Raw genomic sequence first — 23742 nt, forward strand, 5'->3', positions numbered from 1 at the left:
GGGCACAAAACAGGAACTCAAAACCCACAAGCTCAAGCTTCAAAGGTGAGAACGTCCCATTTCACAAATGGCAGTTGAGGGTTCCCAGTTCACCGCTCCACGTTTCTCCCCCAGCTCCCTCACCACAGCCTCACAGACCCACACTTGATTTATCTCTTCAAAACTTATATTCAACAATTCCTCTCATGCCCAACAAAACCGGAGGCCCTAGGGCAGCACGTGTAGGATTTCACTCTAAACGATTCTGCTTTTAAGATGCAGGCTACGTAGAAGCACATACACCAAAATAACAAGAGTTATGGCAGGTAGGGGAATGATGAAATCTTTTTATTCTTCCGTATACTGTTGGAAAACTGTAAAATAAACATGCATTCCTTGTGTACTAAGAACACGATATTAAAAAAAAAAAAAAAAAAAGAACCACAAAAACATATGCAACAACATGGATAAATCTTGAAGACATTATGCTAAATGAAAGAAGCCAGTCCTAAAAGGACAAATAATGTATGATTCTCCTCCTATGAAGCACTCAAAGTAGTCAAATCCACAGAGAGAGAAGTAAGAGGGTGGGTGCCACGGCTGGATGGGGCAGGGAGGAATGGGGAGTTACTGTTCAGTGGGCACAGAGTTTCAATTCTGCAAGATGAAGAGATTTCTGGAGATGGATGGTGGCGATGATTGCTCTGTAACATGGATATACTTAACACCACCCTAATGGTTATTCACGTTATCTCCATCCTCACAAGCCTACAAAAATAGGTATCATCCCCATTCTACACATGCAGAAACAAGGCCCCGGATCACAGAGCCGGAAAGTCGACATGTGGGCAATGCTGCTCCCAGTGAATACTCCCTACAACCACTCCCCTTCCCAGAATCACACAAAGAACTGGCTTTCCAGGGAGGAGTGCAAGTCACTTCACCCAGTCATTCCGTTAACCAGATACACTGAACAGCTGCTCTATAAATTCCAGGAAGTGAAAGATCCAAAGATGTTGATTGAAAATGCAGAAGCTACAATTACCCCTGGGAAAGGGTCCCCAGTCCTTCCCATTAACTAATTCTAAACACAAAGTACTTTAAGTGGTGTTCCAATTCTTCACAGTTAATTATTAATCACTTCCAGTCATGAATCTCTAGCACACCCATTTATATCATAGAAATAAATGCTCCTCACTAAACCCCCTCAGTTATTAAGGAAAGAAGAGACAGGGCACAGAGATAGCCTTTCCTAATCTCTCATCAGTGTTTTTCAAACTTTGACCCCTTAAATTACTAACAGAGGAGAACAATCTCCACTGGAGACCTGGGGCCTTCCCAGTTTCCTGTCTAAAGTGTGAAAATATTGAGGACATCATCTATTTTTAAGAGGTATGCAAACTGAGCATTCTCCTCCAGCTTTTGAGCTTTTATTTATGTATCTATCTGAGACAGGGTCTCACTCTGTTCCCCAGGCTGGAGAGTAATGGTGTGATCATGTCTCACTGCAGCCTCAACCTCCTGTACTCAAACTATCCTCCTGCCTCAGCCTCCAAGTAGCTTGGGCCATAGGCAAGTGCCACTACACCCAGCTAATTTTTTAAATCTTTTTTTTTAACGCAGATGTGGGGTCTCCCTATGTTGCCCAAGCTGGTCTCAAATCCCTGGGCTCAAGTAATCCTCCTACCTTGGCCTCCCAAAGTGCTGGGATAACAGGCGTGAGCCACTGCGCCTGGCAGAGATTATTTTACTCTAAAAATCTTCCTCCCAAATCTTAAGTAAAACTGGCACCAAGAAAGATGGGCCATATTTGTTCAAAGCCCTAACAGATCCCCTGACCTCCAAAGTCAGTCCAGATATGGAAGCAAGTCTACACAGACCTTCCCCAGGTGAATTTCTGGTTCTTCCCCCGAGTGACTGCCTGTTGTGTGTATCACTCACTTGGCATTTAGGATGTTCTGGGCTTCACCCTGGTAGTTTTGTTTGCATGTGTATTAATGTGTGAACTCCCTGTGGTCAAGGACTAGTAAACTTCCCTATTCGTCCACAGTATCTAATCCTGTCTCTTGCACATAACTGACACTTGATATAGCAGGTTCTTCAAAGAGTCCTCCTGTGTGAAAGGAGCCACAAGTCATCTTCCTAGAAATGCAGAGTAAATTTCTGTCTCACAGCCTACCAGGACCCTTAAGCCTGTGAGGCTTATTTTTCCTTCATCTCTGCTTCTGAAATTGGCCCAATTATCTATGTACTAAATGCATGCCTCTACCTTACATTTAGATTTGCCTTCCTTTGCAAACCCAGGTATTAATGTTTAAGATTGCTCGGTCATTCTCCACATTCTACATGTGATGGCAAATAGTCAGACAGGTAAGTATGCGCAAACTCCTGCAGCAGCTTAAAGCATCTCCATCCCTTTATCCCAGCTCTTCCCCTCTGATGTTAATGTCACCCAAAGTTTGAGTAACATTTCTTCACCAAATCTGTAGCAAAAAAAGAAAGTGAAAGATCCATCCATCTGGATTTGGGTATAAAGTCTTCAACTTCAAAAATAAGTGCTATGCCACTAAATAATCTTCAGCCGTTTCCATGAAAAGCTTGGCCCCAAGCTGCAACTCGGAAAGATAATATTTACACATGACATCAGAACAACTGCAGCTGAAATTCCAGAGAACTTTCCCTACCAAATCTCTAAGAACAGAAAGTGCCCTGCACAGCCTACATCCCCTGAGCTCACCAGCAGGTCTACAATCCTCACAGGACTTCTCATGTCCCCTAAGGCTGTTTGTTTAGTCATATCACTGATTTAACAAATCCTTTACATGTAGAATCCCCCCCTGAAAGGTGGGGAGTAAAAGCATTATACATAAAGACTACAAACTGACCACAGGAAATGTAGGAATGGTGGTGAAAAGTTTAAGACACAGTACGGAAACCCCAGGTTAAGGTCTCTTGATGTCTTCACCACCCCACTGACTAGAATTCTTACCAATGCCTGCACTGACATGATGCAAACAGGAAAGAGCCGGCACTGTCAGGACAGAACCAGGAAATCAGCACGTGTGCCCCAGAGTCACAAGTGCAATGAAAAGGCTGAAAGTCAGTTTTGATATCACCTCAGGAGAAAATAGAGCCTGAGCACCAAGTCAGGCTATTCATTGTTACAGTAAACATGCACCAACATATACAAGAGCCTATCACTACTTCTGACACTGTCACACATGATTTCAGCCAACAGGAAATTTCTCAGTTATCTGCCTGATGCTCCCATCGCTTCTAGGATGCTTAGATAACACTATTCCATATCCCTTCCCTGAGGCACCAAACACGTCACACTTGTCATGTACATTTTTCTCTCCAGGGTAATTTTGTGCTGAGACCAAAAATCTAATGTATCACTACGTTTTCAAGCTTTTTCTATTCCATTAACAGTTTCTCAGGTATGATGTCTGCGTCTCATTTTCATAGGCCTCGATAAGCGGTTTAGCCTCCTCTGGTTCTATTTTCTCCCTGGAGCTGCTCTCCTGTGTTCTCTCTCACCGCTGGTGGATACAGCTTTCTATTAGAGCAAAAACGCTGTCTTTCGAGATGCTCAGCAGCATCCCCAAAAAGTAAGTGCTCAGGAAATTAGGAGCACTTTTTAATGTGCACGTGTTCAGTCCTACAATCACAGTGCACAGCATGCTTGGTTCCATGGACAGTTTGAGAACGCAAGCACCTGCTGACTGACCTCAGGCTCAGTTCTAAACAGGAACCTGGCTGGAGTCATGCCCTGCACATTCACTCCCACTGTCAGGACACAGCTCTCACGAAAAGTCGGAAATGTTCTGTCTGTGCAACAAAAAGTTTACTGTTTCTTTTTTTTCACCCCATTATAAAACACACACTCATCGTGAGTTCAAGGAATAAATAAAACTAGTAAATAAATCACCCACCACCCAAACTGGGCAAATCTTCAAGCCAAATAAAAACAGGGTCCAAAATGTTCTTACTCAGTGTAAAGGCTTTAAACAAGGTGAATCGCAGAGTTAAGAGAGAGGTTGTATAGGTGTGACTACCGCCACTGGGTTATCACAGAAAATCAAGTGTGTACTAAAATAGGTATTTCATCTGTTGTTAATAAGGTTTGGGAACACATGACTGCGTAAACACAGACACAAGATTAGTCATAACCATTTTCCAAGAGTCTTTCTTTCACTGCTACCATAGTTTTCATGAGTCCACTTACTGGTAACCCAGCCTCCTTGAACAAAAGGCTCCTTACATAAACACTAAGAAAGCTAAGGACCAATACACTCAATGGGTTCCATTCAATTCAACATTACATTCAACACCTAATATGTCCCAGGCAGGGCAGATCCAGGTTTTATGAACCCCTGAAACTTATGTGAGGGGACAAGGTAGAGTATTTTAAAGGAAAAAAAAATACACACTATATATTAGTTTTGAAGGCTTAATAAAAAACATAGCCACATAAAAACATTCCTAGGAACCCACCCAGGGCCTTGTAAAGAACCCATGCAAGCGAGGATGAGAGAGCATGTCCGTGTCTGTGCAGCTGAGGGAAGAGGTAGGAACTGCTTCTGGGATTAAGGGATGTCTCAGCAGAGAACTGGAGGCGGCACAGGAAGTGATCTCCAGGCGCAGCAAACTAGTCCAATGGTGGAAAAAAGGAAATTTCAACCACCTTCATCTTCATAAGCACGTGCAAACTAAAAGAAGTATATAATACCAATTTGGACCTCTTAGATTAAAATTTAAAAGATGAACAAAAAACACCGGTACTCAGGGCTGGGAGGTTCGTAAGAAACTGTCAATCTCAAGACACTAGCATAAGAGTATAACTAAAACAACCTTTCTGGAGGGTAAGTGGGGAATAGTTTTCAAAGGCCTTAAAGCAGGCCCACTTTTTGGCCCAGCAATTCCAGTTCTAGTAATGTATCCTAAAGAAATTATTGCACAAGCATTCAAAATGTAGATACAGTCTGCTGGGGTTTTCTTTTCTTTTAAATAAACTTCATGTATTAAGAATTAGATTTCAGTGCTCTGCACAGTGGCTCACACCTGTAATTCCAGTACTTTACCCCATCTCTACAAAAAATACAGTAATCAATAATTAGCCTGCATGGTGGTGCGCTCCTGTAGTCTCGGCTACTTGGGAGGCTGAGGCAGGAGGATCAATTGAGCCTGGTGGAAGCTGCAGTGAGCCAAGATCTCACCACTGCAATCCAGCCTGGGTGAAAAAAAAAAAAGAATTAGATTTTAAAATTATAGAACATTCATATAACGAACTATAAGGCAGCCAGTAAAAGTGAAACATTCATATAACGAACTATAAGGCAGCCAGTAAAAGTGGAACATTCATATAACGAACTATAAGGCAGCCAGTAAAAGCGATGTACTTAGATACAGACATGGAAAGCTTACTATATTAAGTTTAAAAAGCAACTTACAAAATTGTCATTTAATACCATTTAAAAATATATTAAAATAATATACCATTTACAGTACACGACTCTAAAATAAAAATACAATTAATCTAACGTAAAAATGGGCAAAGGAGGCCAGGCACGGTGGCTCACACCTGTAATCCCAGCACTTTGGTAGGCCGACGTGGGTGGATTACAAGTTCAGGAGATTTAGACCATCCTGGTCGACATGGTGAAACCTCGCCTCTAAAAAAATAAAAATAAATTTAAAAATTTTTAAATGGGAAAAGGATTTCAGCAAAGAGCAGTTGCTCATGTCTATAATCCCAACACTTTGTGAGGCCAAGATGGGAGGATCACTTGAGACCAGCCTGGGCAACACAGTAAGACCCTGTCTCTTAAAAAAAAAAAAAAAAAAAGGCAAAGGATTTGAACAGACATTTCTCCAAAGTATATATACAAATGATCAATAAGCACATGGAAAAGAGAGTCAATGGGATTAGAGAAATGCAAATGAAAACCATGATACCACATCACACCCTCTAGTAGGGCCATAATCAAAACTCATCTATTAAGTGTTGATGAGAATATAGAAAAATCAGAACTCTCACACATTATCTGTAGAAAAGTAATATATGGTACAACTACTTTGGAAAACAGTTTGGCAGTTCCTCAAAATGTTACACATAAGGAACCACATAAACCAGCAATATCACTCGTGGATATATAACCAAAAGAATTGAAAACATATGTCTACACAAACACCCGCACACAAATGTTCACAGCAGCATTATTTATAACAGTCAATAATTAGAAACAATTCAAATGTACAAATGATGAATAAAATGTGATCCAGTTATACAATGGGATATTGTTTAGCAGCAGAAAGTAATAAAGTATTATTATATGCCATGTGGTAAACCCTGGAAACATTAAGCTAAATAAAAGTCAGTCAAAAGGGGCCACATGCTATATGATTCTATTTATATGAAATATTCAGAACAGCCAAATTTGTAGAGACAGAAAGTAGAGGTTACCAGGGGACTGGAGTGGCAGGGGTAGGAAGTGACTGCTTAATGGGACGAAGTTGATGAAAATGTTCTGAAATTAGATAGCAGTGATGGATGCAAAACCGCGAATATATTTTAAAAAACCACTGAATTGTGTGCTTTAAAAGGGTGAAGTAATGTGAATATGAGATTCTATGAGGTGTGAATTATATCTCAATAAAGCTGTTTTTTTTATTTTTCTTCTTTATATTTTACAGTATTTTCTTTAAAAAAATTTTAACAGGCATTACACTTACCAGCTGGACAAGCTTGAATGAGTACTAACTTCGGTTTCCTATTATAAAATGGGGATAGTAATAATACCTCTCTTAATGGTACCTAGTGCATAGTTTTATTGGAATAATTAAATGACATGCCATTTGTAGAAGGCTTTAAAGAGTATCTAGGATAAAGCAAGACCTCAATAATCAGCTATTATAACTTTTATAATAGAAATGGCTATGTCCACTTTGAAAACCAAAACATGCCCTCCTACTTACATCACCATGCATTCTTGACTCATTTCTCATCGTTTAAAATGCAATTCTCTACTCAGCTGAGACAAATGCCAAGTAAGAAGCAACTGAGATCCAAGAGAAACATGGGCAATAATTCATGATAGCCTCTGGTCCTGCTACGGAGCATGCGCATTATATAGACCCCCCCACAATGATCTATGTGTGCACTGCACCACTAAGCCTTCTCAACAATCCTCTAGAAAAGGTACCATTAGTCTTGTTTTACAGAGGAGAAAATCAAGATTTATTTGGCTAAGGTCACCCAGGGCAAGAGGGTGAGCCAGAATTCAAACCAAGTTTTATGATTCCAAAGCCTGTGTTATGCAGTGTCTGAGAGAAACTGGTACCTCAAAAGAAGTTACTCAAAGGAATCCACTTAAAATCCACAATTATGACAGAGAGAGAGAGAGAGAGAAAAAAAAAGAGAGAGAAAGAGAGAGAGAGAGAAATGAGACTTGTCTGAGACTTTCCTAAAAAATAAACATTATGGACACAGGGAGGGGAGCACTACGCACTGGAGTCTGTTGGGGGGAAATAGGGGAGGGACAGCGGAGGGTGGGGAGTTGGGGAGAGATATCATGGGGAGAAATGCCAGATATAGGTGAAGGGGAGGAAGGCAGCAAATCACACTGCCATGTGTGTACTTATACAACAATTTTGCATGTTCTTCACATGTACCCAAAACCTAAAATGCAATAAAAAAATTAAAAAGAGAAAAAATCATTATGAAAATAGGTATTTCATATTTAATCAATTTTGTTATAATCCCAGCCATGCTCTAAGTCTCAGTAGGACAAAGAATGAGTCAAGAGTCAAGAATTTTTAGTGTAATTCTTGACAAAATTGTAGCATTATAATGACATAGAGAGGGTCATAGAGAGGTGATTTTTGCTAAAACATTTGAGAAACGTTATTAATTTACACAAGGCCATCTTGTAATGTTTTGACATTTAAACCACCCTCTTTTGAAGCATCAAACACATTATCCTCATCAATTGCCAACAAAAAGACACTGGCTACAGACCAGACGGGAAATGGGAGGAACAAAAGCCACTTTTAAGCAGGAAGACATGTTCGAATGGAAAGTAACTTTATTAGTATTACCTTTATTATTAAATATTTTCATGTTATGACAGCTTCTGCAGCTCTGTGCAACATCAGAACGGGAACTCGAAGATTAAGGAAGAAAACAAGAACACCTATACTGCCCAATACCTAAAGTGCTCAAACATGTGAAAAGAAAACAGAACCCCTTCTGCCCTATTTCAGTCTTCAGTTTACTCATCTGATAAATATCTTTTGGTTGTATCTCTTCAAAACTGTCTGAAATAAATCAGAGTAGAGCTCCTATCCTACTGAGTAGAGACCCTGAGAGCCAACACAAATAAGCTTCTTACATAGTCAAGTCTCAGTTTTCTCTGCTAAGTATATATTAATAAATGTGCTCTGGCAAAGGCAACAAAAAAGGCAAACGCCAAACTTTCATCTTTCCGTTAGGCTACCATGACAGTCTACAAAGCATCTGTAAATTCAAACAGCTTGCTAGAAAAGAGCCAGATTAGGCCACAGAATACCCTGACCCTACCCTCCAGAGCTCTACCAACTGCCTTATGCCTCCCCAACCTCTCTAGACTCCTTGAAAACCAAAACCAGCAGATGAAAAAAGAAAATTAATAAAAGTTGAAGGCTGTAGTACCTGGACATGATGGACTGGTGATTTAAAACTTCATTAATGGCTAGTAATCACGCACATAGCCTACACATGTAAAAAATGCCTTGAAAAAGAAGATCAAGGATGAAAGCAGGAGACATCTATCTACACGTCAGGAATGGCATGAAGGAAGTCTCAGGGACGAGGAAAGGACCTGTAAAAGTGATCTTAGAAAGAGTGTGCGTTTCAGATGTCATATTAAATTTGGCAAGTATTCTTTTTTGTTAAAATGTTGCTATGCCTTAAAAATAACCAATCAGCTCATCTTTTCAGGAATTTTAAGCAGGGAAAAAAATAAATAAATACTTACTGTCCTCCTCATTACTCCTGCCCCCACGATAGCCTTTGCCCAGGGTTCTTCACATTTTCGTTTGCATAAAAGGACTCAGTGAAACTATAGACTCTTCCACACATTTTTAATATTCAAATTTTCACACTGTAATTCTAAATGGTTACAAAGAATATAATGTCTAGCATGTTGTACATGCTGAGTTTTAAATAAAGCAATTACATCTCTTAAACATATCCATTTTGACCTGAATGCCATAGCCATTCCCACACCCAATATCCATTTAAAAAATTAATGATCAAACTCTTTCAGAGTTGGAAATAGTACATAATTTCCCTTTCTCTTCGACCAACTTTCCATTCCACTTCCCCCACAGTATTCCATCTTGTTACTTTAAAGCTTGAAAGTCTATTCTACTCTGCAGCACAAATTCTGCTAATAAAATGTGTGTATTTAACCATAAAAATCAGTATTAAATGTTTATTCGAGGCCAAGGTGGGCGGATCATAAGGTCATGAGTTCAAGACCAGCCTGGCCAAGATGGTGAAACCCCATCTCTACTAAAAACTACAAAAATTAGCCAGGTGTGGTAGTGCACGCCTGTAATCCCAGCTACTTGGGACGCTGAGGCAGGCGAATTGCTTGAACCTGGGAAGCAGAAGTTGTAGTGAGCTAAGATCACACCACTGCACTTCAACTTGGGCGACAGAGACTCTTGTCTTAAAAAAAAAAAAGTTTATTCTAAATTCGGTTAAATACAATTTTAAGGGCAAAATTAGTCAAAAGAAACTATAAAGTTATTCAATATAAACAAAATTGTATTGGAAATGCATATCTTAATGAGAAAGATGACCTAATTATCCAATTAGGTCATTCTTTGTAGAAGAGTATTATTACTGGAATGAGGCAAGATTCAGCACAAAATCTATTATTTTGTTTAATTCTTACAGATGTAGGCACTGAGAAAATGTATATGGATAAAGATAAAGATAAAGGTTTTATCTTTTTTTTCAGTAGGGAAAGGAAGAACTTTTCAGTTCAGGTGTACATATGCAGGTTTGTTATATAGGGAAACCTGTGTCATGGGGGTTTGAGATACAAATTATTTCATCACCCAGGTACTAAGCCTAGTACTCATTAGTTATTTTTCCTGATCCTCTCCCTCCTCCCACCCTCCACCTTCAGTTAGGCTCCAGTGTGTTGTTCTACCCTATGTGTCCATGTGTTCTCATTATTCGGGTCCCACTTATAAGTGAGACTATGTGGTATTTGGTTTTCTTTTTCTATATTAGTTTGCTAAGGAAAATGGCCTCCAGCTCCATCCATGTTCTTGCAAAGGACATGATCTCATTCTTTTTGATGCCTGCGTAGTATTCCACACTGTGTATGTACCACATTTTCTTTATGCAGTCTACCACTGATAAGCATTTAGGTTGATTCCATGTCTCTGCTATTGTGAATAGTGCTACAATGAACATACAAGTGCATGTGTCTTTATGATAAAAAGATTTCTATTTCTGTGGGTATACACCCAGTAATGGGATGGCTGAGTCAAATGGTAGTTCTGTTTTTAGGTCTTTGAGAAATCACCACACTGCCTTCCACAGTGGTTGAACTAATTTACACTCCCACCAACCGTGTATAACCTTTCTTTAGAAGAAGGTCTTTTCTAACAAAAGTAATATGTGTCCATGGGCTTACGATTTTAATAATTTATCAGCTGACCACTCAATTAAGTCACTTTTAATTTTTCTTTTCTTATTTTGAGATAGGGTCTCACAACATTATCCAGGCTGGAGTACAGCACCATGATCACAGCTCACTGCAGCCTCAAGCCCCCTGAGCTCAGGTGATCCCCCCAACCTCAGTGCCCCACAAGTAGCTGGGACTACAGGCACGCGCCACCACGTCCAACTAATTTTTGGTTTTTGCTTTGTTTTGCTTTATTTTTTTGTAAAAATGAGGATGACATGTTGCCCAGCCTGGTCTTGAACTCCTGGGCTCAAGTGATCCGCCTGCCTCAGCCTCCCAAAGTGCTGGGATTACAGGGAGGAGCCACTGCTCCCCGGCCCAATTTTACTGAATGCAAACAATGGAAAACTTAATTGCAAAAGGCTCCTTTACCAAGTCATTAGAGTCATTCACTTTCCCAGCAGCCCCACCAGTATTTTAATTATCTTCCTGCTTGGCACTCCGATGCTTAGCGGTAGGTGAGTGGTGTGTCTTCCCTTTGAAGAATGGTAATCAGGAAAAAGAAAGTGTGAAGGGAAAACCAGCAGGCCACCTGAGCCACAGACATTGTCTCAGGTCGGTCAGTTAGAACTGATTAACACTCCTGTTTACAATAGCAAAGACCTGGAACCAACCCAAATGCCCATCGACGGTAGACTGGATAGGGAAAATGTGGCACATATACACCATGGAATATTATGCAGCCATCAAAAACGATGAGTTTGGGTCCTTTGTAGGGACATGGATGAACCTGGAAACCATCATTCTCAGCAAACTGACAGAAGAGCAGAAGATCAAACACCGCATGTTCTCACTCATAGGCGGGTGTTGAACAATGAGAACACATGGACACAGGGAGGGGAGCACTACACAATGGGGTCAGTTGGGGGGAAATAGGGGAGGGACGGTGGGGGGTGGGAAGCTGGGGAGAGATAGCAAGGGGAGAAATGCCAGATGTCAGTGATGGGGAGGAAGGCAGCAAATCACACTGCCACGTGTGTTCCTATGCAACAATTTTGCATGTTCTTCACGTGTACCCCAAAACCTAAAATGCAATAAAATAAATAAATGGGAAAAAAAAAAAGAACTGATTAAAACTCAAGATCTAAGACTCAGCAACTAATTCCCTTCAAATATTTAGTGCCTGCATGTCCCTTGAAACATCTTCAAGTGCCTCCAAGTGTGCATCCCCTGATTTAAATGCCACTGCTCTAAGTCACCTGCATGGACAGACCTTGAGTTCTAAGGCAGATGGAGATGATAGGGAAGCACACAATGAAACCCTTTTTTATATTATCCAAAGGCTGATACTAATTTGGGCTGTTTCACATACAGATTCTACCATAAATGAGAGTCAAGTATCAAAATTTTAATACAAAAAAATGAGTGCTACTATACACTTTCACTTGATCAGATGTGCTTTAAAAATGAAAACATAGCATTCTACAAAATGAATTTTGCAGTCCCTTTCCTGACAGATCATATTCCATGTAGCAAGATCAACACAAGGGCACCATAAAAGCAGCTGCCATCCTATTACAAAAGCAATCCCGACATAGCAGTTTCCAATTGTGGCTGTCCGTATTCTGATACAGTTACCTTAGGGTGGGGCCGATACAATCAGTAGCTTTTTTAAAGAACTCCTCAGGAATTCTAAGTGCGGGTCAGGGTTAAGAATCATTGAATTAATATTAAAGTATTAAAATTAGGTGTTTGGGGTTTTTTTGAGACACAGTCTTGCTCTGTCGCCCAGGCTGGAGTGCAGTGGTGTGATCTCAGCTCACTGCAACCTCTACCTCCCAGGTTCAAGCAATTCTCATTCCTCATCCTCCCAAGTAGCTGAGACTACAGGCATGTGCCACCATGCCTGGCTAATTTTTGTACTTTTTTGTAGAGATCGGTTTCACCATGTTGGCCAGGCTGGTCTCAAACTCCTGAGTGATCTGCCCACCTCGGCCTCCTAAAGTGCTGGGATTACAGGCATGAGCCACCACGCCCAGCCGGAATGAGTTTTTATTATAGAAGGGTGATAGTTGTTTCTAATTTGGAGATTTTTGTTTTGCTTTGTTTTGAGACAGGGTCTAGCTCTGTCACCCAGGGTAGAGTGCAGTAGCAGGATCATGGATCACTGCAACCTCTACCTCCCAGGCTCAAATGATCCTCCCACCTCAGCCTCCCAGAGTAGCTGGGACTACAGGTGCATGCCACCATGCCCAGTTAATTTTTGTGGGGTTTGTGTGTGTGTGTGTGTGTGTGTGTGTGTTTTGTGTTTTTTTTTTTTTTTTTTGGTAGAGACAGGGTTTCACCATGTTGCCCAAGCTGGTCTTGAACTCCTGGCCTCAAGCGACTCCCTGCCTCAGCCTCCCAATGTACTGGGATTACAGGAATGAGCCACCACACCTAGCCCTCTTTTCAGTTTTTAAAATGTGTTATTTACAATTAAAAAGCATCAAGATGTGTTATTTACAATTAAAACGCATCACAGGTTGTATAGTTCTATGTAAATAAAAATGTACCATCTTTTTCACTTAAGAGAAGCCATTTCAAGAAAAACACTAGGCTGGGCGTGGTGGCTCATGTCTGTAATCTCAGAATTTTGTAAGGCCAAGGCAGGAAGATCACTTGAGCTCAGAAGTTTGAGACCAACGCTGGGCAAGATACTGAGACCCCCCTCTCTATGAAAAATAAAAAATTAGCAGGGCGTGGTGGGATGTACCCGTAGTCCCAGCTCCTTGGGGAGCTAAGGTGGGAGGATGAAGCCTGGGTGTCCGAGTTTAAAAAAAAAAATTAAAGAAAAATATTAAGTCACATCTCTAAATTCAAGGAATTCAATGAGATACATCATTCATCAATTTTTATTGGGAGCCTATTTAGTGGAAAACATTATCAATGATATAGATATGAGAAAAGGATTAAATGAGAAAATGCTCAAGGAACTTAACACATTGCCTGGCACCCAGCAGGAGCTCAGAAACTGTGTTTTTAAAATTCTGAACTTAGGATTCAGGTGGAATATCTACATAATTTTCTTACCCAACAATTCCAGTCCTCATGGTTTTTGTTCATTTTACTTACTGTGACTTCTCAGGTTAGAAAAAGTAATGTCTCATATGGACACCACAATATTTCTGGTCATCCTGACTCTAACCTTAAGAGTGATCTTTTTTGAGATTATGAAAATACTACATGCACGCAGCAAACACAACATCAAGTTGAGTATAAATTAAAAAGTCTATCTGCTTTCCTATTATTCACATACACCCAAATTCCCAATACCCATTCCTATGTCACACCCAAATCTATTCCCCAGAGGTAATACTAAATGATTTTTTCCCTTCATTTCCTTATTCTAACATCATGAAATATAATTCATTCCTTCTTTTACATTCTCCTCAAATCAATTCTTGTTTTACTAAACCCATCCTGGTTCAGTCCTTCACCTTCTAATCAATCTCCTTGCCTCCAGTCTTTTCTGCACACAACTCATTGATGAAATGTGTCAGCCTTCTTGGCTGCCAACTACAGAATCCATTCTATGTGTTTTAAAGTCATTTACTGCAGCAGAGGACTAGGTGATACCCAGCCCTGGGATCTGAGCTGAATCCCACTGTAGAACTAGTCTGGTAACGGAGCAACAACATGGCCACTAGACGCACCCCAGTTGTATTATGATCAGGAAGTTGCCTCTGAAATCACCCAGGGCACGCAAGCGTTCCCTGATTTTGTTTGTTTGTTTTGCATCTCACTCATGAATCCAAGCCTTGCTATAAGATCTCACTCAAATGGGCAAAATTCAAGTCAACAGTCTGCATCCTAACAGCAAGAGAATCTGCGTAATACGATTTGATAGGTTCTTATGTTTCTGTTTTATTTTGTATTCTCTTTCGGGACATCAGGATTCACAATGTAGAAAACAATTCAAATGTGAAGAGAATGTTCAAGACTCTTGGAAGCCATAACAGAAGTCTACAGCAATGAGAAGAAACTCATCTTCCTAACTTACCACTGTAAACAGCCTTCTAGTAGAGAAAGAGCAAGCATGGGGGACATGAAGGTGTGCCACGCAGATCCCACTTCAAGGGCCCCACTCTGCCTTAGTGCAGTAGTTGGAGACAGCCGCCAGCAGTTGGTCCTTTAGGGTTTGTCTCAGCTGCTGACAGCCACCTGGCCAAAACACACCCTCCAAAGGACAGTTCACATCCAGAAACTGACGAAGACAGGCAGATAAAAACAAGCTTCGCCATTTCAGCCCAGCACTGGAGCGCTCTGATGGGCCATAAACACTCCAAAGCTTCCCATACAGCTCTCCAAACTGCAGGCCTAAGCTGCAGTTTGACTTCTCACTCTGCCCAGCTCTGCTTCTGCCCCCTCCCTTCCACAGGTGTTAATCCCTAAAAAATGTGCATTCCTGTACACCAAACTGTCTCAGCATCCACTTCTAAAGAGCCCAAACTGTGCCAGCAAACCACCTCCAAGGGTTTTCAGCTATGGTTACAGGGGAGCTGTTTATTCCCCACTCTGGTCTCCTCCTCTGTGTTAGTCTCAGATCTGTAAATAAAGTAGTAAATACTTACTGTTTTTGTCTCACTCTGTCACCCAGGCTGGAGTGCAGTGGTGTGATCTCGGCTCACTGCAACCTCTGCCTCTTGGGTTCAAGCGATTCTCCTGCCTCAGCCTACCGAGTAGCTGGGTTTACAAGCATGTGCCACCAGGCCTGGCTAATTTTTTGTATTTTTAGTAGAGATGGGATTTCGCCATGTTGGCCAGACTGGTCTTGAACTCCTGATGTCAGGTCATCCACCCATTTTGGCCTCTCAAAGTGCTGGGATTATAGGCACAAGCCACCACATGCAGTGTAAATACTTCTTATCAATTATTTTGCTGAAATTTACCCAGTCATTTTTTGGTTGAATGAAGAAGCTCTCCCTCTAACGGACTCCCCAATAATGGCTTAAAGTACAGAATTTCCTGAGCCACTGTGCAAACTGTTTACCTAGTCTTGATACCTGGAGGACAGCCTGGCTGAATATAAAATGTTTGGCTGTCATTCTCTTTAAAATCTTTTCACAATGCTGCTCCATTGTTGCCTTGCTTTGTATGTCATTTTGAGTAACATGATGACAGTCAAATTCTTTTGTACCTGTAAACTATACAATCTTTCTTTGCAAGGAATCCTTGAGAAATTTTTTTCTTTATCTTATAATTTTGGGTTACTATTACCAGGTATCACCTGGCGGGCTCTTCCAATATGCAGATTCAGGTCATCTTTTGTTTTAGAACCTTTTCTTGGATTTTAAATATTAGTTCCACTCTATGATTGTTTTTCACCTTCCTCGTGCAATTATATCTAACTTATTTCCTCTATGATTGTTTTTCACCTTCCTAGTGCAATTATATCTAACTTATTTCTGCTTTGCTACCTTCCTCAAACGCTTCTCTCTGATCTTTTTCACTCTATGAAAAAGTTTTAATTTCAAAGACAAGATTTCAGGCTATCAAGATCTGATACAAAATATCTACGAGATACAGGCTGGACACATGAAACAAGCCCTCTGTTCTGGCCAGGCAACCTCCTCACCACATCCTGGGCACACTCTTACTCATTCCAATTGGATGTGTCTATTTCCTCTCAATACTTTTCCTGCTATTTCATAAGTCCCTCTCTCACCTTTCTGGCCCCAAATTAGCTCTCTTTTTCTAAATTTGTAAAATTTTACTGTTTAACTCATTTAGGGGTATAAGACATTTTTGCTGGGAAATAAAATTATAGTACTGTCTTGGCCAGGCACGGTGGCTCACGCCTGTAATCCCAGCACTTTGGGAGGTCAAGGTGGACGGATCGCAAGGTCAGGAGTTTGAGACCAGCCTGGCCAACATGGTAAAACCCAGTCTCTACTAAAAATACAAAAATTAGCCAGGCATGGTGGCGGGCGCCCATAATCCCAGCTACTTGGGAGGCTGAGGCAGGAGAATTTCACTTCAACCCAAGAGGCAGAAGTGGCAGTGAGATGAGACCACACCATTGCACTCCAGCCTGGGCAACAGAGCGAGATTCCACCTCAAAAAAAAAAAAAAAAAAAGAAGTATAGTATTACCTCATACCATTCATGTGTCAGGAGCTTTGAACTTACCTCTAAATAGAATGAGAACCTGAACGCTAAGAACCATGACCCATATTTTGCTTTTCCCCTTCAGGGCATGTTAAGGGCTGAATTGTATTCCTTACAAAATTCCTACGTCTAAGTCCTCATCCCATTTCTCAGAATGTGACTATATTTGGAGATAAGATCTTCAAAGAGGTAAGGAAGTTAAAATGAGGTCATGAGAGTAGACTCCAAATCCAATATGACTGGCATCCTGATAAGAAATGGAAAGATGGACCAAGAGATGGTACAAAGAGAAAACTATGTGAAGACACAGAGAGAAGATAGTCATCTTCAAGTCAAGGAGCCTAGTCCCTGATACTAGCTCTACACCTCAGAGTTCGCTCCTAGCCAACCCTATCCTCTGCTCACACATGCCCCCCTCGAGACCTAACCTCTGCTACAACTCAGCAAGGCTGTTCACTCTGAACAAAACAAGCTGAGATTCAAGTGAATGCATCCATCCTTGATAATGGCATGTTGTCTGTGGCAAATGAGATGAAGAGGCAAAATGCCAAGGATTCTGTTTCTCATGTATCCAAAGTTTCATTTGTTTGTAGGAAAAGTCCTTCTGTGGAAGCAAATCTCATAACCTAGTTAAAAGACTTACAAAATTTTTCTAATTCTGCAGAGTAAATGAAAAAAATCATTATTTGTAAGAAAAGTTATACTACAGCTCAGACTAACCAATCAGCAAAATAATATTTCTCTTGCTTAGCATAAAGAACAAGTGTATTGAACATTCGCTATACAGCTAGTGCTCAACTTACGACCACGATTGGTTCCGACAGACCGGTCGTAACACGATTTGGTCGTAAGTTGAGTAGGCTATATGCACGCGGAGATGGTAGTGCTGCCGGAAGCTGGTCCGCACTGTCGTTCGCCCAGCTGGGCAACGTTTGCGCTGCCAGACAAGGAGCAGTCGCGGTTAGCGATTGTGGTCGTAAAGTCGAATGGTCATAAGTTGATCAATACCTGTACAGTATATTTTAAAGCAAAGGCTTAAACATACCTTGAAAACTCAGAGGAGTGAGCTTTTCTAATTGTTGTCTTTCCTTATTAAAGATTTGTGTCTAGTCTCAGCTGTGACTTATAAAACATAACCTTACATTTTCACGACCCTTCATCACTTTCAGAGTACTTTATTACTATTATTATTTTTGAGATGAAGTCTTGCTTTGTCTCCTAGGATTGGCGTACAGTGGCACGATCTTGGCTCACTGCCTTCTCTGGCTCCTGGGTTCAAGAGATTCTCCTGCCTCAGCCTCCCAAGTAGCTAAGATTACAGACATGCGCCACCACGCCTGGCTAATTTTGGTATATTTAGTAGATACCAGGTTTCACCAAGTTGACCAGGCTGGTCTCAAACTCCTGACCTCGCGATCTGCCCACCGCAGCCTCCTAAACTGCTGGGATTACAGGTGTGAGTCACCACGCTCAGTCAGAGTACTTTTACAGCACGTGTCTTATTACATTCTTGCAATGAGGCTAACAAGACAGTCATTAGCCTCATTCTGCTTGTGGTAAAACAAACTGAGAAGTTAAATGACTTGCCCCAAATCACATCACTAGTAAGTTGCAGGACCCACATCCTCTGACACTCTGTCCTGACTCCAGCCATGAAATGAAGGCATTCATTTAATATATACCAATTCTTTTATTAACTATTAATATTTCTGTTTACCCAATAGTATATCCTAACCGTTTTTTTGAAATGATACCCTAGTTACTTTAAATAGAATTTTGTATAAATAATGAGTAAATATGAAAATGATAGTAACTCATAGACAGAAGCTACTCATTTTACCTTATTTTAAAAAGCTATCCCTTTTATGCCAAGTCACTTAAACCTCCCCCTACTCTATCCTACCTAAATGGTTAATTCTGTCCTATCTTCCATACAATTTTACAAGCTATGTTATGCTCCCAGAGCAAGAAGGAATAACCAAATCTCTGAAATGTCCCCCCCATTCTAAAAATGAATAAAGGAAAAAGTGAATTAAATGGGAAAGCTATAGCAATGGAAAACATCACATGTGCATTTGCTAAATGTTAAGGTTTTTGAGAAATTTCCTAAGTGAGAAAACACTCTCCAAGTTAAGTGCGAGAAACTTATATCTTTGTTTGTTTTAATGTAGTTTATAGAGTTTAAGATTAGCCTTTAAGCATTTCTGAGTTTTTCTAACTAAAAATAAATCTTAAGTATTTGGGTCAAAAGAAATAAATAAACATGGTCCAGAAGAGCAGGGAGAAAAAAAGAGGATCCTGCAAAATGAGACTTTACAGTAACTGGCTTTCTAGAAATCTTACATCTAAGAAAAAGGTCATGGACCCCTAGTTATCTTCTTAACAGAAGAGAATAATGTGGAAAACCTAAGACATAGATTTCCCAGGAGTGACAATCAAGAGTTATAGGACTTCCAGGGCAGAGAGATCAAGTAACAAGAAATTATAAACACCAAATGCTCTCTTTTCATAGTCAAAGTAATCTGCATGAACTATCTCCATCCCAAAAGGATAATGTATGACTAACACCAGTCTCATAGTTTCAATAATTTGCAATTTTCTACCATATGCAGAACTTTTTCAAAGTAATGTTAAACTGAACTTTTTCAGCAGAACGCATTTAAATGCACATTCAGCCATATGAAAAGCTTCTATGGTTTAATGACTGGTTTACACATAATTCATTTTTTCACCAAAGCACAAGTTAATATGTCAAAGATCCTTCGAGTTAACTTCCAAAGAGTTAGAACAAATTTTAGCTTGCAGAAGCCTAGGATCAATTGTACTGATAAGGTTCACTGTGACAAAGAGAATCCTAGCTACCAAACCCAGTAGCTGTTTTTCCTGTCCTCCTTAAAAGACATTTTGAAACAGGCATATGGCTACAGAAAAGACTCCTCTTCCCAGCCTACCACTTGCAGCTGAGATCCAAACATATGACTAAGTTCTGGAAATCAGATGTATATAAAATTTGGGAGTTTGAGACCACCCTTACCAACATGGAGAAACCCTGTCTCTACTAAAAATACAAAAAATTAGCCTGGTTTGTGGTGCATGCCTGTAATCCCAGCTAGTCAGGAAGTTGAGGGAGGAGAATCCCTTGAACCAAGGAGTTAGAGGTTGCAGTGAGCCGAGATCATGCTATTGCATTCCAGTCTGGGCAACAAGAGCAAGACTCCGTCTCAAAAAAAAAAAAAAAAAAAGTTGGGGACAGCTGTGGTGGCTGACACCTGTAATCCTAGCACTTTGGGAGGGCAAGGTGGGAGGAGAGTTTGAGCCCAGGTGTTTAAGACCACCCTGGGCAACATGGTGAAATCTCACCTCTACAAAAAATTTGCTGGGCATGGTGGTGGGCAGCTGTGGTCCCAGCTACTTGTGAGGCTGAGGTAGAAGGATTACTTGAGCCCTGGATGTTGAGGTTGCAGTAAGCTGTGATCATGCCACTGCACTCCAGCCTGAGTAACAGCAAGACTCTGTCTCAAAAAAATAAAAAAATAAACACTTTTGCAGGCTACTTCCAGGAAGTGACCTGGAAAAGGTAGAGGGGAAATCCTACTCTAGCTCCTTCCTCCATCCTGGAGGGGAAATGAAGATGATCCTGTGGACTGAGCAGTCACCTTGAAGTAGGAGGCGGAAGGAGCCACAGCCATGATGATTATGGAGCTATCACCTGAGGCCTGGCCTGCCCTCTGTTCTCTCAGATAAGCCGTCTAGAGGTACGCATCTATCTTGTTTATGCTACTGGGTTTTCTGACTCATGAAGCTGATCCTAATCCTAACTGATATGCTTCTTCACCACCAGTGACAGTGATGATGGTAAGAAAAGTGATGGCAAGAAGTAATACAACACCTGCACACATACCCTGAGACTCCTTACCATATGCCAGAAAATACAGTAGAGGCTTTACTCATATTATTTACTTTAATACTTGCAAAAACCCTGTAAGGTGGGCATTATAAGTCCCATTTCTTTAGTTAAGCATCTAGTACAGTCATTATTCTTGTTGTTCTAAAATTTCACAGTATGCTTGGTGGGAGTCTTTAAATCCACTGTGCAGGGTACTTGGCAGACCCTCTTAATCTTCCGCTTTCATCAGTCACCATTTTCTATCAGTTATCCACTTTCTATCTTCCAGAAGTTTAACTTTATTATCAACTGATAGCATTTCTTCACTATGGGTTTTTATTAACCTTTTAAATTTCTATTTTATCATTAAATGGTGTCTTGAGAGAAAGAGGAGACTCAGCCATGTGGTCATTCCATCTATTTTCACCACTAGGAAAAAAGTGCATGTGCTTGTGTGCGCGCGAGCGTGCCTGTGTGTGCGCCTGCATGCCTGTGTGTGTGCATGTGTGCCTGTGTGCATGCATGTGTGCCTGTGTGCATGTGCATGCCTGTGTGAGCCTGTGTATGTGCATGCGTGCCTGTGTGTGCGCCTGCATGCCTGTGTGTCCATGTGTGCCTATGTGTGCACCTGCATGCCTGCATGTGTGCGTGCGTGCCTGTGTGTGCATGCGTGCCTGTGTGTGCGCCTGCATGCCTGTGTGTGCGCCTGCATGCCTGTGTGTGTGCATGTGTACCTGTGTGTGCATGTGCATGCCTATGCATGCACCTGCGTGCCTGTGTGCACCTGCATGCCTGTGTGTGTGCCTGCGTGCCTGTGTGTGTGCCTGTATGCCTGTGTGTGCGCCTGCCTGCCTGTGTGTGTGCATGTGTGTCTGTGTGTGCACGTGCATGCCTGTGCATGCACCTGTGTGCCTGTGTGTGCACCTGCGCAAATGTGCACATGCGTGTGTGCGCATGTGTGTGTTTCTTTGGTCTCAGTAGGCTAAGATAGTTCAAATCATCAAGATAAAGCTTAACAAGCCCAAATGTAAATACTTTTATTTTAAAGAAGGCAATTAATTACTTAAGCATATACTGAGAAATATAAGTTAGCAGTTCCTGTTAAAAGAAAAAGAAGACAGACCCAAAGGCTTTTTTTTGTTTGTTTGTGTTTGTTCTTGTTTGGCCATAAAATCAACACAATCCAAGTAGAAAGAGGCTGCTGCTAGAAGTGCTAATGAAATCTTAGGCTTCATTAAAATAAGCAGAGTCCAGGCAGAAAAAGAAATGGATTCATTACATTGGGTACCATTCAGATCTCAACAGAGTCACTCTATCCACTATCGGCAAATTTTAAACTGAAAAAGTTCTGGGATGGGAGTGGTGGCTCACACCTGTAATCCCAGCACTTCAGGAGGCCGAGGCGGGAGGAATACTTGAGCCCAAGTTCAAGATCAGTCTGGGCAGCATAAAGAAACCCCGTCTCTAAAAAGAAGTATATAAAAATTAGCTGGCGGCAGGGGTGGGTATGGTGGTATGGGCCTGTGGTCCTAGTTACATGGGAGGCTGAGGCAGAAGGACTACTTGAGCCCAGGAGTTTAAGGCTGCAGTGAGCTATAATCATATCATTGCACTCGAGCCTGGGTAAGAGAGTGAGACTCTATCTCTCCCAACAAAAAGAAAAGAAAAGAAGGGAAGAAAGGAAAAAAGAAGAGAAGGAAGAAAGGGAAGAGGAAGGAGAGAGGGAAGAAAAGGAAAAGGAGGGAGGAAGGGAGGAAGGAAGGAAGGTAGGTAGGTTGGTTCTGACAAAGTTAACATTAGGACTCACTGAAAAATACGAGTTAGCCTGGGCAAGTTAAAAAATTAGGTAAAACCAACCTAGAGAAGAGACTTGAAAACTGTCTCAAGTCTGTGCAGAGCTGTCTGGCTAGAATAGGGTGGGCCTGTTCTGCATTGCTTCTGAAAGGAGACTGGGACCTGATGGTAAAAGACTCAAGGGAGTAAATGTGAAGGCAAAATTAGAGAACATTTTAACAATAAGAGAGGCTCAAAAGTGGAAAGTCAGTCATAAAGGTGAACTCCCCAACATGTGAAATGCTCAAGCTGACGCTGAATAATCAATCAGGATAAGAATATCAAAAGGGACCGGGTGTGGTGGCTCACACCTGTAATCCCTGCACTTTGGGAGGCCAAGGTGGGTGGATCATGAGGTCAAGAGATGCAGACCATCCTGGTCAACATGGTGAAACCCCGTTTCTACTAAAAACACAAAAATTAGCTGGACATGGTGGCACGCCTGTAGTCCCAGCTATTCAGGAGCCTGAGGCAGGAGAATTTCTTGAACCTGGAAGGCAGAGGTTGTAGTGAGCTGAGATTGCACCACTGCACTCCAGCCTGGCGCCAGAGCAAGACTAGTCTCAAAAAAAAAAAAAAAAAAAAAAAAAAAAAAAAAAAAGAACATCATAAGGATCTATTTCATCACTGACAGAAAGCTGAAAGACTCCAGTCAAGACTGATAAAGCCATGGAAGATGTGCACGTGGAGCCACGCCTCACAATGCTGCAGGTCAGCAACCGGCAGACCAGTGCTGGGCATTATCCAAACCTCCCAAGGCCATGTCTGAGCTTCAGCAGCTGACGGCTGGGCACCACTAACCGCAGGGAGGCAACTGCCCAGAACCAGGGCTCACAAGATACAAGGCACAGCGTCAGAGCCCTGAAACACTGAGTTCAGGCCTGGCCCATCCCTAAATACTAACAGAAGGGAGGAGAAACATGTTGTGCCTAGGATGAGCCACAGAGGCTTTGGAAAATGACCGGCTGTCCGAGTTCTCTACTTAAGACTACATTCAAGGAAAAGAACAACAAAAAACAAACATTAACACTAAGGGGCAACTTCCAGCTTCCCACAATTCCAGGCCTACACACTACAAATGCAGAATTGGCCACACTGTGTAATGTTGTGAGGTTTCACTTAATTCCAGTGGGTTTTTTTCCAAGAAAGGTTGGCAGAAGCTCTAAGTTGATATAACTGCAAAGTCTGGAACAGACTCTTCTCTGCA

At 41.3% G+C, this 23742-nt stretch overlaps 1 protein-coding gene and 1 long non-coding RNA gene across 6 annotated transcripts in view; both read right to left on the reverse strand.

Annotated features, from left to right (window-relative positions):
- Positions 1–23742, reverse strand: part of TMEM131L (transmembrane 131 like) — a 178342-nt gene that overhangs the window by 119571 nt on the left and 35029 nt on the right. The gene's annotated exons all lie outside the window — the stretch shown is intronic.
- On the reverse strand, positions 15978–16574 carry LOC116530531. The gene is made up of 2 exons (XR_004260049.1): positions 16109–16574; positions 15978–16053 (listed from the first exon to the last, which is right to left on the reverse strand). It is a non-coding gene; the product is annotated as an uncharacterized LOC116530531 (long non-coding RNA).

Source organism: Sapajus apella, unplaced genomic scaffold (assembly GCF_009761245.1).
Source record: "Sapajus apella isolate SASKATOON/1434 unplaced genomic scaffold, GSC_monkey_1.0 scaffold67, whole genome shotgun sequence".
Taxonomy (NCBI): domain Eukaryota; kingdom Metazoa; phylum Chordata; class Mammalia; order Primates; family Cebidae; genus Sapajus; species Sapajus apella.